At 38.3% G+C, this 18161-nt stretch overlaps 1 long non-coding RNA gene across 1 annotated transcript in view; it reads right to left on the bottom strand.

Moving 5' to 3' along the window:
- Positions 1–1264: 1264 nt before the first annotated feature.
- LOC136833403 (uncharacterized) overlaps positions 1265–18161 on the bottom strand; it is a 241961-nt gene continuing 225064 nt past the window's right edge. Inside the window, exon 4 of the long non-coding RNA XR_010851459.1 lies at positions 1265–4186. This is a non-coding gene — a long non-coding RNA (uncharacterized lncRNA). The remainder of the gene's footprint in view (positions 4187–18161) is intronic.

Below are 18161 nucleotides of genomic sequence, written 5' to 3'. Positions count from 1 at the left end.
TGGTTGTCTGTATCTAAAATTTCCATACTGGTACAACAGGTATATAAGAATATTTTTTCCATAAGAATTACAATATTTGCGAGCAAGAATAGGGTGTCTGTAGCACTCATACTTAGTTTAAGGAAAGGATACATGTTTCATTTAATTTATAAGAAAAATTATTTATTCAGATTCTTTTAGTAAGTAACAAACAAAACTTATGAATTCTATTTCTGTAATTCACTTCAGCTTTTTAAATTCAGTACGTACAGTATTTCTAATAACACCCCTCTTGTGAAACACTGGTTATAAAAGTTAAAATGAAAGCTATAAATTTACAAAACTAGTTAAGGCATCAGTAGTAACACTGGATTGTATAAAATATAGTTTGACTGCTCTCATATCAGTTGACAATTTCACTCATAACAGTATTTAATGGCTTAAATTCTTTACTTTAAATATAGTTTAAGACTGCTCTCATAACAGTTGACAATTTCACTCATAACAGTATTTAATGGCTTAAATTCTTTACTTTACATCTGAAGTCATTACAGAAAGGACGAACTATAACAAAAAGGGCCATTTAAAATCACTATCAAAACAGGAATACTCTAGAATTTAATTTGTTGGCCCTTACCATCTTCATAATGAAGACAACTCTAGGTAATTTTTCCTATGTGGAGTTTTCCATAGAATTTTCACCACTAGTGTATCCTGTACTGTTTCTGCATAACCCCATCAGCTTTTGGTCTTCATCTAGCCTCTTTCTCTAGGGTTTCCTGGGTCCTTTTTCAGGTTGGTGGTAGTTGTACAGTTGCTTCCATATCCACTGCTTTCCTGACTTGACTCTTCCTTATTCTCTCTCATCACCTAGTCAAACCACACCAATCTTTGAGATACTTTAACAGCCTCTTGAGCATGCTGGCCATGAACTGAAACATTTTATGGTCACACTTATGCAAGATTAATTTACATTTTCCTTGTCAGAGCCCATGTCTACTGCATAAAGCATTTCTGGCCTCAGGTACCATTTGTAAATCTTTGGCTTGTTTCATAATGGGGAGGTTAAATCTCGGCTTGGTTAAAGCAACTCGGCTTGTTTCAGTTAATGGGGTTAAATCTCAGCTTGTTTCAGTTAATGGGGGTTAAATCTTGGCTTGCTTGTTAATGGGGGTGGTAAATCTTGGCTTGCTTGTTAATGGGGGCAAATCTTGGCTTCAGTTAATGGGTAAATCTTGGCTTGCTTCAGTTAATGGGGAAATCTTGGCTTCAGTTAAGTGGGGGTAAAAATTTTGGCTGGCTTCAGTTAATGAGGGGTAAATTTTGGCTTGCTTCTGTTAATGAGGGGTAAATTTTGCTTGCTTCAGTTAACGGGGCATCTTAATTATCAGTACAGTAGCTATCTCCTTACATTTTGTTCAGGGTGCAGCTACCCTCTTTCACTGCTCTCTGAACTCTAGCTTCCAGTCCTGTGTCTCTCCAACATATCAAATGCTCTGCTCCTTCACAACAAAGCCCACAACTTTCCTCTTGGGCCTATTTGCTGTTGTGCGTTTCTGACTTCGAAAATCTCTTGCTCCATGTATACTGTACTGTCACAAGAAGTGCTCAGGATTACATCTGTTACATTCAGTCCCCAGTAGAGTTCACACACATCTTTTCTACTGTACCCATATGGCCAATTTCATTTTGTTTTACTTCCTTTGCATCCTTTCCAATTGCCATAATTTTATTTTATTGCTTTTCAATCTTTTGGTTTCCATTCCACTTAAACATTTTAAATATTTCAACTACCACTTGCTCATATTCCACTGTGAGTAGGTAATCTGCATGAAGCAACTCCCAGGCACTTCCTTTTCTCACTCCTTTGTAGCTTCTTTGGTTACCATGATAAACAGCTATGTCTCTGTCTCAGCCGATACTTTTGACACTAAAATTTAACTAAAATTCTTCTGATACACTAGCCACTGTCTTCATTCTTTATCTAGTGTTTTTTGCATCAGTGCAGCAGCAGCATATTACTCATTACATGCAACACCCAACTGCTTCCAAGGTTGTAGACCATTAAGCATTCTGATTAAGCTACAGAACCTTTTCAACCCATTTAATCATCAACCTCAGAAATAGTAGAGTTGCAACAGCTTAGCAATGTGTGGCTGCTATATTACTACAAAGAACATTGATGAAAATAAGATGGAGGCATTACACCACCTCGCTTGATTCCGTATATTTTAAAGTTTTCCTCATGTCCTTGATCTTGTGGTTTTACCATCATATCATTAACTAGCTGTACTTGCATACAGATTCCTGCAATGGTCTTAACTCATATCAAATGCTCTGTTCCTTCAAAGACCTGCCCATTTGTCACAACACAGCCCCAACTTTCCTCTTGGGCCAATTTGCTGTTGTGCATTTCTGACTTTGAAAATCTCTTGCTCCATGTATACTGTACTGTCACAAGAAGTGCTCAGGATTACATCTGTTACATTCAGTCCCCAGCAGAGTTCACACATCTTTTCTACAGTGCCCATATGGCCAGTTTCGTTTTGTTTTACTTCTTCCTTTGCATCCTTTCCAATTGCCATAATTTTATTTTATTGCTTTTCAATCTTTTCGTTTCCATTCCACTTGAACCTTTTAAACATTTCAACTACTACTTGCACATATTCCACTGCGAGTAGGTAATCTGCATGAAGCAACTCCCAGGCACTTCCTTTTCTCACTCCTTTATAGCTTCTTTGATTACCATGATAAACAGCTGTCTCTGTCTCAGCTCTGATACTTTTGACACTAAAATTTAACTAAAATTCTTCAGATACACTAGCCACTGTATTCACTTTTTATCTATTGTTTTTGCATCAGTGCAGCAGCAGCATATTACTCATTACATGCAACACCCAACTGCTTCTAAGGTTGTAGACCATTAAGCATTTTGATTAAGCTACAGAACCTCTTCAACCCGTTAAATCATCAATCTCGGAAATAGCATAGTTGCAACAGCTTAGCAATGTGTGGCTGCTATATTACTACAAAGAACATTGATGAAAATAAGATGGAGGCATTACATCACCTCGCTTGATTCCGTACATTTTAAAGTTTTCCTCATGTCCTTGATCTTGTGGTTTTACCATCATACCATTAACTAGCTGTACTTGCATACAGATTCCTGCAATGGTCTTCACTCTTCGGAGGGAAAACTTTTATATACTTTGTATTGGTGTTATAAGATTAGGTAACTAGTACTTCCACATTAACCAAAGCCATCAATATGGTACTTGTTAAAGGAGGAAACTAACCCTTGTTCAAAGTTCTTTGATGCTTGTAGAAGACAATATTAACCACTAAATCATTTCTTGCTGCATAAATTTATTCAAGTTATGCTATAAGATATGGTGATATGATATAAACTGACCTTTGCTCTACTTGCCAAGTATATTGTCTGCCATCATCTTGGATCCGACAGGAGAATATTTAATATTGGTGTGGCTTTATGGTATGACTGACCTTGATGCTTGTAGAAGACAATATTAACCACTAAATCATTTCTTGCTGCATAACTTATTCGAGTTATGCTACAAGATGTGGTGATATAATGTAAACTGATTTGCTCTACTTGCCAAGTATATTGTGTCTGCCATCATCTTGAATCCGACAGGATATTTAATATTAAGTGTAGCTTTAGGGTATGACTGTCATACAGTTGACTCCACCTGGTACTTACAAATGTTGCTTCTTCACAAAGCAGTTATTTCGTCAACAAGGCTTGCTTTAGTTTTTGTTCAGTGTTAGACAACGTCAAACTAGCCTGCTTCATTTGATGGTTCTGAGTACTTTCATTTTGATTCTGAACCACTAATCTAGTAGTTAAAAACTTATGCACTTATGCAGGACCTCTTCTTAGCAATAGTACTTCATAATGCCATTCCAGGGAGCAAAGATGATCTTTCAAGACAAAGTACCTGACTTCCAGCAGGTTGCATTTGTCTTGAATATACTTTCCACATATTGTATTTTGACAATATAACTATTTATTGAATTACTGTACCCAAGTAAACAATTTCTTATTAGTTTGAACTCCCCTTGCTCTATTTCAGCACTGATAAGAGCTGATGATAAATTAAACCCTTATCAATCTTTGGGAGCACACATTTGTTAGTCCAAGAAAATTATTGCACTCCATAGGTTTGGCCCACTGTTTAGCATAAACCTAGAAAATAAAAGAGTATCATTAGTGACAGGAAATAAAATCCGTACAATAAATTTACAAAACTATGTACCAAGCTCTTACTTTATTCTGTAAATTACACAATTAAAATTACCTAGCTCTATTTATGAAAATTATGACAGCAAGAACTCCTCTTCATTATTCCTTTTTGGGTGCTTAGTTATAGGAGACCTGAATAATAGCCAAAAATCTAACAAGGTGATAAAGAATGTCACAAAGACTAACAAGGCACTGAAAGAATCTGACACACAAGACTTTAAGAACTTGTAAACCTTATGATCTCAAATGAACCATAAGGAAAAAACAATAAGAGCAACTAAAATGTCAGTGGTTATTACTAGCACTTCCAATTAGCACGTTTAGATCATTCATTAAATTATCCTGATAAACTGTGCTTTGGAGTTACTTTAGGAAACAGTAAAACAACACTTGAGAAATTCTGGTAGGCCCCAATAAGAAAAATTTTTCTTAAAATATTAACAAGACCCCTTCATAATCTATATACAAAATGGAGAGACAAATTACAAAATTCGTGTTGCAATTAATAAAGGACATGGTTGTCATAAATTCCATACAAAAAATTGCATTTGTATTATATCCTAAATTATATAAGGGCCAAGTTAACACAATCTTTTAACCTACTACAAGCTGCCAGATGAAGATTAATGTAATGCAAATGAAAGAGGTCATGTTTTTAAAGTCAAGGTATGTCCACACACAGTTTCCTTTTCTCAGCACCCAAGACATATCATTAACTAGTCAAAAAGAACACTAGGCTACAACAATCTTGGTCACCTGAAATTTAATGAAAAGCCTGGGAATACTTTTTACTGTTGTTTCAAAATACAGTGCAGTATAGTGTTCATTGGTCTGTATCTGCCAGAAGCCTTAAAAGTAAACCAATCCATATTTTGGCAACTCTTAATTTACTAAGATAAAAAATCGAACTCTTAGAAAAAATGTCAGCCAACCCCAGCTTCACATCACTGCCTCTGCAACATGAGAGCCATATACAGAATATTGTACAGTACATAGTGCATAAATTGACTATCTTTTTTTTTTTTTTTTGCCCTTACAGTACTCCTTCATGCAGGGCTCCTAAGGAGTGGACTGTATATTTCCCTAGCATATACCCAGGCCCACATGGCCGATAATGGAAATCAAACAAATTCCAAGGGGTTGGGGACAGACCCTGCTCACAATCAGTCCCCTGATTTTTTTGGGCTTTTCTAACTTAGCTAGTTTTGAGACCATGAGGCAGACTACTCCCCCAGGAATCTCCTCATCCCTATCCTCTTTTACCATTCACCTGTCATCTCAGCACATGATGCCCCATGCTCCCTTTCCACTAGTTCATCTTTGGTGATTACTCTACAACCGTATGAACCACAGCATTCTACCATGAAACAACGTGCCACTACAGCACCTCATACTCAAAAAAATTTTAGGGCTTCAACTCCATCCTCTTCTACCCACCTTAAAATCTCTAGTAACCACCCAGCCCTTACGTCAACCCTCTTTGGACCCCAGAAGTGGGACAAGTACTGTGCTTCATTATTCCCCCAACCACTCTTTACACAAACAATACACTCAACTTCAAAAGTGCCTGCAGAGACAGGTATGAATTGTGAAATTCCTAACAAGATGTGACTGCTCACGTCTTGTTATGGTGAACACAGAGGCTCAGGCTCAAGCAATGTCCACCCTCAAAGACCTACAAGGTAATGGCTTCCCTACCACTCCACATCCTCATTTCAGTAGTTGCACTGGAATAGTAGTGATACCTTCTGAGCAGTGCCCGGTTGACAATGACTGCTCAACGGATCTCAAAGAATTCCTAAGTGACATCATGAAGTTCTCCATGTTACATGCTACACTCTTGAGGACAAGAGCAACAGGAAATATCCAAATAATTTTGCAAAGATCACATTCAAGGGGCAAGACCTCCCACATGATGTATACATCAGTCAACATTACAAAGTCCAAATGTATATTCCTCCCCATGTCAATGACAAAAGTGCTGGTGCTTCAGCCACCCAGCCAATTTTGCAGATCACAAGTGCGCTGCCCATTTGCAGCTCATCTGACCATGATTGAGCAAATTGCGATGCACAAGAGTGCATTTATGCCAATTGTGCTGGCAAACAATGTTTTTTACCATAGTTACCCTGTCTACAAGTCTGAATCAGAGGTGGCTGCCCTCCGCTTCAAGCATAGGTTGACCCTGAAAGCTAGACAGGAAGCTTGCCACCTTGGCTTTACCATTGTCACCCTGGCCCAGATCGTGACAACAGCAAAGCAAACAAGCAATAACCACTGCCAATATCATGCCACAACCAACCCCTCCCCCCTCCTCCTTTAATTCCCCAATCCACCACCACCTTGAATACTTCCCTACCCTCATCCCTTTCTTTGTCCAAACTGTTGCATACCTCTAGAGCACCATCATCCACCACCTGTTCCCCTCTTTTTATCTCAAGTGTATCTTTGTCAAACCCTTGTGAGGTGTTAAATTCAGAAACACCTACTTTTGCATCCCTATTTTCCTGTCCCCCTTGCCCAAAGCTTCCTCTCCTTAAAACAACTCCCACACAAAGAAATAAACGCCAATTTGGAACAACTCCACAGACCAATAACATTCTCCCATTCCAAATTTTCCCAGTCACCTGTTTGCCCTCCACCCAAGAAAATCCTTACAGCCAAGTCTCCTCCAGAAACCACGAAGGACATTGAGGATCACATTAATCAACCCTTTATCAGGAAACCAAACCTCCTCCCACTCCCATACCAACTTCCACAAAATCTCCACCTGTAGGATGGTAATGATATACAGGGCTTCATCTGCAAGAATGTTTATTAACCGAGACCAACTGCCACGAAGGCTACACGGTGAATGCTGCAGAATGCAACCTGCAAGACAACAGTCAGTGTCGCGCTGAAAGGCTGGCGCCTGGTGGGCACATCGGTAGTGTGCGGCTGATACACGTGCTCCATCGAGCAATTGCATAAGCAGTGCCATACAATCAACATATCTTACACCACCTGCCTTACCTTTCCCCCTCCCTGTCAACTTTCCCCAATTTTCCACTCAGACATCTGTACAGAGAAAAGTATCTTTGACCTTGCTTAACCACCAGGTTGTACTCGAGAGTCTCTCCCTTCTTATCCCTCCTCACCTTAAGACTTCCCTTCTACAAATGACTCGCCCGTTATTCCTGACACTTACCCATCCCTACTTCATACTGAAGACAGTCCATCCCCATCTAACAACCCTACCTCAACCATACTGACTATGTCACATCTTATATCTTATTTCCTTTAATGTGAGTACTCCAGTGGAACATTGCAAGCATACTTACAGCAGAACTACATGCCATTTTGTTTGTACTAAAACTTCTAATCTACCCCTCATCATCCTTCGTTATTTTCACAGACTCTGCTAATTCTTCATCCCTCATCCAATCTATTGCTTGTATTCATCCTGTAGTCCGTGAAATTCAAGATAAGGTTTTTTGTATTTCAATCTGGAAAAACTATTCTGCTTCTGCTGGACCCCGTAACTACTTACTAAATCGCTGGCAGTCTTTCTGGTCCAGTACCTCAAACAACAAGCGCCACACAGTTAAACCCACCATGATTAAACCCATGCCACAAGAATAGACGATGGTTAACAACTCTTGCCCGGCTACGAATTGGCCATTCAAACCTCACACATTCCCACATGATGAACGGATCCCCTCCAACCTTGAGTCCAACTTGTTGTATCCCTCTTTCCATATCCCATATAATTCTTTTCTGGCCCTGGCACACAATCGCACACAGCAGAGCCTATACCAGCCTAACCTTTCTTCCCCGTCCACCTTGCTTTCATGATATTCTCACCAAAACAGAACACTTCTCCACAGAATGTGTAATCTGCTCCCATCAACAAATAAATATTCTTCATCTAATATAACCTACCAACCAATAATGCTGACCATACTTTATCTATAATCAGCATAACATAGCACCATATGGTCTCCAAGGTCTGGTGCTTGATTGATGTTAACGCAATTCTTGGGGATGGAAGAAAAATCTATATATTACTGTTAAGCTATTTAAATTACACTTAAACAACTAAATAAATATTAAATTTTTACTTGAATTGTGTGTTCTTTAAACATCAAGATAACTCTGACTCTGGTAACAAGATTAGACCAGACAAAATTATTTATTACAAACCCACTAATCATAAATAGTTTCAACCGAGAGTAACACATCCAGGTGCCCAATTTGCAACTGTAAAGATCCAGCTAAGGATGATGCTTAGCCAATTCCTTCAAGTCCATAATGCCATGATAATGCTCTTTGATAAAGAGTAAGGGAGAGTCCAGCATTGACCTATTCTGCAAGGCAAAACTACTCTTGACTGAACATGTCAGCAGATGATGTTACACACTGTCACATCTCATGCAGAACAAAGTTTACCTTTAAGTTTGCTGACTGGTGAGAGAGGAGGATTTATTTCCTCACAGGTTTGCTGACTGGTTACAGAGATACACAAGTTGGCCCACAGGTATGCCAAATGGTGAGAAAGAAAAGTCAGCACCTTTTCTCCTGACAACAACAACTAGCAATGTCAAAAAACGTGTTCTTTGGTTGTATCTTTGCTTTCATCTGGTATGCAAAACTTGACCTACTATGTCAGAAGTGGTGGAAGTAGTTTACAAGACTGACTGCTGGCTAGACAACTGTCTGACCCACGAATCAGACTTATCATATTCCAAGACACCCCTGGAAAGTGCAGACAACAGTAGTCAACAACAGTCTTGCCTCTGGAGCAAATTCTAAGGTTCAACTGTGTTGTGGTTGCATACCCCTATATCATTGCACTCATGAAAGAACCTATTAACGTAACAACTCAGCCTGCACTGATTTTGAAGTAGAGATAACCTTGGACCCAAAAAGTAGGTCTTAGCATCGAACCACAAACCCTGGACAATGAAACTGCTTGTGAACAATCTAAATCACTGTTAAATAACCTAGATCATTCCCTTGGGTCAGCCAACCTTGAACTAGTAGGAGGTCTAGTAGATTGAGCAAAAGGGCTACTGTGCATATGCACAGTAGAGCTCAAGCTGGAAGAACATGTATCCTTGGTCCCCATAAAACTGACTCCTACACCTGAACACTTGTGACCTACAGGCAGCACTGACTCTCCTTTCACTTTTGAGAAGCATGAACAGCAGTCTCTCCAGAGAGGAATGGGGGAGACAAAGGGTCATATAAACATGCCTGTGAAGCTTTAGTAGACCCTGCTTATGGTAATAGGTTAAAGCATATGCGAGCTCTCCATTCTTCTTCAAATTTACCCATCTGTATATATAATTTAATTAAGAATATTTTTACGTGTACACCGCAATTAGTTTCATAATGTACTTATTTACATGTGTACACTGAAAATAGCGTCAAGCTTCAGAGCAAATCACTTTCGTTTTCAGTGGAGATTACATTGATACATAACGGCTGTTTTCATTGATAAATTGTAATAATATGTAGTCAAGACTAATCCCTTGAGCATTTAACTTTAAAAATAGATTCACGTCAATTTCACTTAAATTGTTCGCAGGTTTATCGCAGGATCCTGGTTTACCGTAATTACGACTCCACTAGCATCCAAATTTTACGATACGAGCACAGATTTTACCTCTACTGAATCACGTTTGTTAATGACCTTGAAATCACAAGGCAAGGTCCTGGGTCACACCTTGCCCTCCTGAACTGTCTCGTCCAATTTTGTTCTACATCAAAACCCCCTGTATTTAGTACGCGTAGCTCTTTGGGTACGTTTAAATTCAAAACTTTACGTTAATAGATCAGTTTCCGTTTTTTAAAATCATCAAATCCCCTGTATTTAAAACTTAAATTCAAAACGTTAATAGATCAGTTTCCGTTTTTTTAAATCATATCTCAAAATTATTCTAACGAAAAATAGCAAATTCAACAATAATTTGAATTTTTCCTATAATACAAACACACAATCACTAAAACTTTACAGTGTCTGCTTTCTAATACTGTCGTCGGCATATTTGAAGCCAAAATATCACCCTTACGAAAAGCATCATTACCTCACAAACACAAAGGCTTTTACAGCCAACACTGTCACCTCCATTTTGTCAGTGGTACCTAACAATCTTATCAAATATTTATCCACTTCCAAACCTTCTATTATGACAACCAAAGAAATTTACAAGTATTGACTATGCTTTCCCGTACCCTTAGCATATGGAAAAAAAATTACCAAGAATTTAGGAACTCTTTTTAATCAAGAACTTGAACTTTTCACTGTTTCTGTTAAACGGAATGAACGTTTGTTCAATCATACCAAATAACTCGTGCAGCGTAAGAACTGGACATAAAACTAAATGCGATTTAAAACTTTTCAAAAGCCTACCTATACGGTTCTTGATAATAACCAACTATTGCTGTAACAACCGAACTACTGTTGAGGTGGTGCAACATCATCGGTATTTGAGAGTGAAACCATTAACTGAATATCATGCAGGGCAATTGTGAAATGAAAGCCTCTGCGTTACATTCACACCTGGTCGATAATCCTTAATAATGAAACAGATGACGGTATTTTTAGATGACCTAAAACTAGACTATAAAGCAACAATGCCAAAACGACTAGTGTTTTACCGAATACTTCCCCTATTTCCAAACCAGTGTAACTTTATCCTATGTAGCCTAATATCAAATAAATACATTTTTATCTAATATAATTTACTTAGATTACCGTTACATGTGACAATACTGAAAACTTTCAACGCAATTTGTCCAAACACTATATATACTGGTCTAGGCAAACAAGGACATCTCCGGCAAATACTGTTAACAGCCGAATACTTATCATCTTTGTCATGAAAATTTCACTCAACAGACATCTGCAACGTCTTCTGGATTCACAAAGGATACCCCAATGTTGTCGGTGATCCTATTCCCAGGGTAACTCATGAAGACCTTGGGTAATACTATAGAGAAGAGATACCTAGGATCGCGCAGAACCGGCTGTGCCGCTGAACTGAGGCGAAGGGGAGTGGGGACCTTGAGAAGACAAGAAAGGTGATGTCCGCATGCCTCCACTGCGCACTATTTCACTGATCTGTTTTACCGGTCATCCCTAACAAAAACTTGACTATACAGAAAAACATTGCATTTGAATTGAAATTAAATTCGTTTACTGAAATATCCTGGTTAAAATACAATTGGAAACTGAATAACGAGTGGAAGGAAGCAGCCCAGTCGTAAGCCATGGCTACTAGCCCCATCCACACAGTCGAACACGCCAAGTCGAGCATGTGAGGAAAGTACAATACATCCTAGGGTAAAATGTACAGGCAAGCAAGTGAATTGCAGTGCTTGCATTTGTACACAGTCCTTGTGCGGTGTGCACTGTCTGGGCTTCTGAAATGTGACATAAAACGGCAGTTCTGCTTGCCACAGTATATAGAATCATCACCCACTGCTATGTAACACAAAGTCATCTGTGAAATTCCGCCATTCATGTCTTTCTTGTGCTGTATCTTCTACAAGTCTTCACTTATATCCAGCCTCTCGTCTAATAATTTCCATCCAAGTGGGTGCGAGTCTTCCAACGCTTCCGGTGCCCATAAGAGCCCAGCTGACACTAGTAAGTATTATTCTCCAAGGGGTTGTATGAAAAACAAGACCGAACCATCTCCTTTTCCCTTTCATCATTATCTCATTCCGTATTTCCATTAAGGTAACATTTCTAGCTCTGTGTCACCTGACTCCTAATATTCTTCGTATAAAGCTTTACTTTTAAATCGACGAAATGTTTTTGATACTGTCATTATCGTGCCATGATTAATGCCCGTATAACAGCGGTCTGGTCGTTTCGGCCGTAACATCCAAAACATTGTAAGACGTTATGTTTATGGTATTTACCGTTATTATTTTATGTTTTACGTACATCCCCAAGGGGCTGGTACTAAACACGGCGCCCATTTTGCACGTAAACGTGCTTAACAGTACCGATCATATTACCTATGCAATTTCAGTCTGTTTGACTCTCCTCTGAGTATGTGGAAGTCTAATTGAACAATCATATTCTAATTGGTTGTATTCATAACGTTGTAAGAAAAAATACAAAATCTCCTGCATGCAAAGGCTACAATACTGTAGCGGAAGTGGTTCTGGAATCAATCCGTCAGTTAATGATCCATGAGGAAAAAGTTAGCGATAGCTTAAATTGCCCTCTAATTATCGACCACTTCAGTTTCTCAATCCGATGCGGATTAAGTAACTTTAATTATAAGTGTTGAGTCTCTGAGACCTTCCGATCTGTCAAGTTCCATCGAAGAAGAAAATGCCATTAACTAAGATAGCTGGTTGTTTTAGGCTTTCTACGTCTCAAGTTTAAGTAAGATAGCTGACTGTTTTAGACTTCCTAAGTCTGATGTGGTACTACAGTACTATAAAATCAAATATAATGGCGTTTGAATATTCCTGAAAAATTACGCTACTTATTTCAATTTAGGAACGAACATAATCTTGGGGGAGAAAAATTATAAATTAAAACTCACATTGTTCACCGATGCGTTTTTGTTTTTCTTTGAAAGTCCCGGTTGATTGAGTACGAACCTGCAGTGAATATTAAATAGGGGCAGTAAACCCAAGGCTAGCACGGTGGCATCTGGTCCGGGTGTAAACAAAAATAAAATTGAAAATTATTGCTCTTTGGAAAGGTTGTAGTAGGCTTTCGCATAATCAAGCGTCCGAGTTAAAAGCTCTAGTGAATGCCATCGACAATGTTTGTGTGATTATAACTTTAGATGGATTGTACAGTGTATCCCTCCCCCTCCCTCTCTTATGTATTCCGAAGGAGCTTTCTGTTTGTCTTTCTTTGGTTTTGTTTATCAGCATATTCTCTCTCTCTCTCTCTCTCTCTCTCTCTCTCTCTCTCTCTCTCTCTCTCTCTCTCTATATATATATATATATATATATATATATATATATATATATATATATATATATATATATATGAAACAAAACATTATTTCCTTCCCTCATCCCACCTTTAAACGCTCGGAAACTGTTGCGCGGGTTTTCCCCGATCGACTCGTAAACAATAATTGGGTGCGCTGTTAAACGAAAGATACATATCTATATTTCCGATTTTTATTATACGCTTTCATACCGAAGTGACCCGGGGCCAATTTTTTTTTTTTTTTTTTTTTTTTTTACGAGATCCGGATTCTAGGACAGGGCAAATATTGTTATTTATCCTCTTCATGAAGTGATTTGTTTATTGAGGTATGTTTACGTAGGCCTATATTACGTTATGTTTAATATAGGCTACTGTGGCTCAGGGTGATCATTTGATGATGGTGCTTTGGAATTTACTTGGAAAACTTACGAGGCAGGGCCGTGAATCCTGAAACCCAGAGAGAGAGAGAGAGAGAGAGAGAGAGAGAGAGAGAGAGAGAGAGAGAGAGAGAGCTGATCGTGCTACGTTCAGCCGTTTATCGCGGAAAAATTATATTCTGATGACGGGAATGTCTGATAAATTGTTAAAAAATGGTTGAGAGAGATCAGGACATGATCGAACAAATATCCAAAAGATGATAAATTTGATAATTGGCGGAAAAGATCATGGTTTTGAATCTGATTTTGAGAGGCACTGCTGTAGAGAGAGAGAGAGAGAGAGAGAGAGAGAGAGAGAGAGAGAGAGAGAGAGTGTGTAAATCATTCAATAAACCATGAATATCGGGTCTTGATTATATCTTGGCGAAGATATTTGATATTTTACCTGAGAAGAAGAATTGATATTTTACCTGAGAAGAAGACCAAGTTCTCAATACGGAATCACCATTTTACTCACTTTGACTTTTAAAATAGTTAACACTTCTGTGTGTGTGTGTTCATTCATACACTGACGTATAATTATGAATTATTTACTAAATATTTCTTCACTATTATTTCAAGAAAGGATTGTATTAACCCTTTCATATCTCAATAATTAAAGCCTTAGCTTTTGGATGCTAAGTAATTTTTGTGACTAATTTTAATACTTGTTCACTTTCCCTTCGAACCATTACGACTAGTTTTATTATAAAAATAGTCACAATAATATCATCATTCACTTTTCTCCAAGTAAGCGCCCAACTCCCACCAAGCAAACCTGATCCCACACACAAACTCGACAAAAACACTCGATTTCGACCACCAATGAAGCAGCAACGCCACTTTCTCTCCTCCAAGTGTCCGCAAGAACACCCCAAATGAAGAGGTAATGATCGCTGCTCCTCCGTCGGGCTAAAGGTGAGGCTGGCTTTATTTGGTCGTAGATGAAAACTTTTTCCTCTAAGCTTAGCGATGCAAGTTGCAATGCAATCACTCCCTGTGGTGGCCTTTTGCGCACTAGACGCCTTCGCCTAGGCCGAGGCTCTAGCCTGGTGGTCCTAAGCTCAGCTCGAGTTCCCCTGAGGTCTCTTTAGGCTGTTGGGAAATATACCGAGCTAGGGAGCCGTTCCAAAGGCAAAGCCCTTATATTATTACTACTGTTACTAGCACTACGACTACTATCATTACTAGCAGGCTTCGCCACCGATGTCGAGTCTCGATATATATATATATATATATATATATATATATATATATATATATATATATATATATACAAAATTTAAATAAAAATCTAAATAAATCAATTAAAATGTCGAAGAACTTCAGAGACGAATGTCGAACCTCCGTGAACTTTGAATTATGCACCTTTTCGAAAAATGAACCTGCGATGCCTAATTTTGGGACAATTCTGAATTATGTTAATGCTCAAGTTATTCCGACAGTTTTCCAAAATGCTTTTACACAGTTTACTGTTTAGTTTAATTTGACAACACATAGATTGATTGATAGCTTGAAGATTTTATGGAACGCCATCAAATCTCAATTAGTTTTAACTCTTTTATATAATATAAAGGATCATGATGACTAAGATGATTTTCAGAATTTATACTTATTATGCTGTTGCGTCTAACTGCGTAAAGGGTTAACTATCAACAGTAATGAGATGACTCACACCTCAGTGCGGTTTAAAACCTCTTTTGTGAAATGTAAAGACCAAAGTCAATTCTCTGAAAGACGTAGGCTTATTTTACCGGAGACAGATCAGCAAGTTTATGAGACCGCGCCAAATCACCGAAAGTTTTAAACATCTTCTGTTAAGTATTCAGACTCAAGTTTAAAAGATCATTTTCAAGATGGCCTGGGAACGTCTTATCTTTGAGCCCCATTGGGTACACATTGAACAAGGGATCAAAGAGATTGTGAGAGGAAGTTTTTTACGTAAAGTTGCAAATATTCTTTAAAATATTAAGATGTGAAGATTATTCTCAGAGAGCTTAGCTAGGCCTGGCAGCCTAGTCCCCGCGGATAGAAACTACCCCATAACAATTCTCCTTTTATTTTAATAAATTACTTACATTTTTATTTACTTATTTATTAATTTGACCACTTATTTTTTCCTTTCTAATAACTGATCTCTTCTTTCTGCATTTCCCATTGCCTACTGTTACTTCTTTCAGATGAACACCATAATATTCTTTGTAAGCTTGAAATTAAAGTCAGTGGCCCTGTGGTGAGCTTGTTCCATATGAATAAGGTTCATCTTCTGAATAATAATAATAATAATAATAATAATAATAATAATAATAATAATAATAATAATAAGGAACAGTATATCGATGAGTTTATGGAATGCATTTAAAATCTGCTCAAGTTTTAGATTACTTTTGTAAAGACTACTATATAAATTTCGTGTACTAATTATCTGAAATTCTCAACCACGTCCCACAAATAAGTTCCACTGAGTACGAAAAGAAATTATGAGAATTCCACATTTTAATGCGCTTTAGACCTACTTTGCCAGACACTAAACTGCACACTAACGAAAGTATTTCCAGGAAGGCTTAGCACGCTAATTGAACGGGATATAATTATGATGAGGTTTAATCTAACACCTCACAGACAAGAGGTTCTAATCCTGGACTCTAAATCCTGCGGCTGCCAAGTTGGAATTAAAACGACCGAAGTAGCCACAGACTCGTCGGTATCCAATTCAACTTCGTAATCTCACGATTTCCTTTCTAAACTTTCTCCGAGTCCGTTCTCAAAAGTTACGTAAGTTATGGCTATCTTTTTAAGCACGATTTGGTTTCAAGAATGAGGTGTTTTCTGCTTTCTTCAGTAAATCCCGATTAATTCAACTTTTTCGTGTTCTTGTAATGGAATATAGAATTTAGGCCGAGGGCCAAGCAAGCGCTGGGGCCTGTGATGAGGTCATTCAGCGCTGAAAGGGACATTGAGAGTAAAAAGGTTTTTTAAAGGCTTAACAGGATGAAAACCTCGCAGTTATACTATGAAACATTTGCTAGGAGAGTGTTGAAGTAAGTAAGGTGGAAAAAAGAATATGAAAGGAGGTATAGTCAAAGGAATGAAAGGGGTTGCAGCTAGGGACCGAAGGGACACTGCAAAGAACCTTACGTAATGCCTAGAGCGCACCGCGTGAGGTACACTGACGGCACTACCCCCTTAAGGAACTTTCGACCTATATTCAACGAAACAATGCTGCAGACAACACAAATCTCAAGAGAATTTCTTGCGCCATTTCTAAAAACCCATCGTTAAGCACCATTAAACAGTATTTGAAGTTGATGAATTAAGAAGTCTAGGCAGTTGTCGAAGATGCACTGATTCATCATGAAAGCACATATATTCATTTTATACAATCAAGATTTTGTCGAAGATGCACTGATTCATCATGAAAGCACATATATTCATTTTATACAATCAAGATTTATTTTTAAAACTAAAAATGGCTGCTTCAGTCAAATTTTTTGCACAGATCTCTTCATGAGCTAAATCAGATTCCATTCTTACGAACGAGAATTTCGCATTATCGTCAGCCACTTTCAAAAGAGAACTCTTACCCAAGAGTTACTTCTTCCCGATGACAATCTAACACTCTTTTCTTGTTGCGTGTCTCGTCCCACGCGCGTGCTTGCGTGCTTGTGTGCGCGTGTAAGGGGGGATACTGCGCGCTCATTTCCTTCTCTAAATGAGTTCACGAAGAGAGAGAAAGGATGAACAAAAATAAAACTCGGTGAGAGGGATATTGGATGACGACCTGTTCTGTGAAAGCGGATTTGCAAGAGGAGGATTATTAGCTTGATGTTGTATACTTTATAAATATTTTGATGCCAATCCATACCACGGAAAGAGAAATTTATCTGCAGCAACTTCTAGAAACCAGTTTTCAAGGATCTGGCTGAGTTAGTTGGAACTGGAAATGGAATATAAAATTTAGGCCGAAGGCCAAGCGCTGGGACCTATGATGTCATTCAGCGCTCAAAGGGAAATTGAGAGTAAAAAGGTTTAAAAGGTGTAACAGGAGGAAAACCTCCCAGTTGCACCATGAAACAATTGTTAGGAGAGGGTGGAAAGTATGATGAAAGAAAGATAACATGAACAGAGGTATAGTAAATGGAATAGAATGAGGTGTAGCTAAGGGACGAAGGGACGCTGCAAAGAACCTTATGTTACAGCCTACGGTGCACCGTGTGAGGTGCACCGACAGTACTAACATCCCCACCCCCTCCCCCAACATACACACAGGGATTTGGCGCAGTTAGTGGAGTAGCACACACCTGACTCATGTCATGATATTTTGTATATCTTCTTGTTTAATAATAATTCTTTCATCAAACCTGCAAATTTAATCGCGATAGCAAGAACCTGTATTGGGAAATAATGTCTACAGTGCATTCGCATGTTAATAAAGTAGCGATGACACGAGTACTAATAAGCTGTAAGTTAGAAAACGTTTAGCTAAGTCAATATGATCTCATATGTAAGTCTCATTGCACTATTTTATCTTAAGTAATCTACTGATCAG

Source organism: Macrobrachium rosenbergii, chromosome 51 (genome assembly GCF_040412425.1).
Source record: "Macrobrachium rosenbergii isolate ZJJX-2024 chromosome 51, ASM4041242v1, whole genome shotgun sequence".
NCBI classification, from domain to species: domain Eukaryota; kingdom Metazoa; phylum Arthropoda; class Malacostraca; order Decapoda; family Palaemonidae; genus Macrobrachium; species Macrobrachium rosenbergii.
This window is presented reverse-complemented; position numbering and strand designations above follow the sequence as displayed.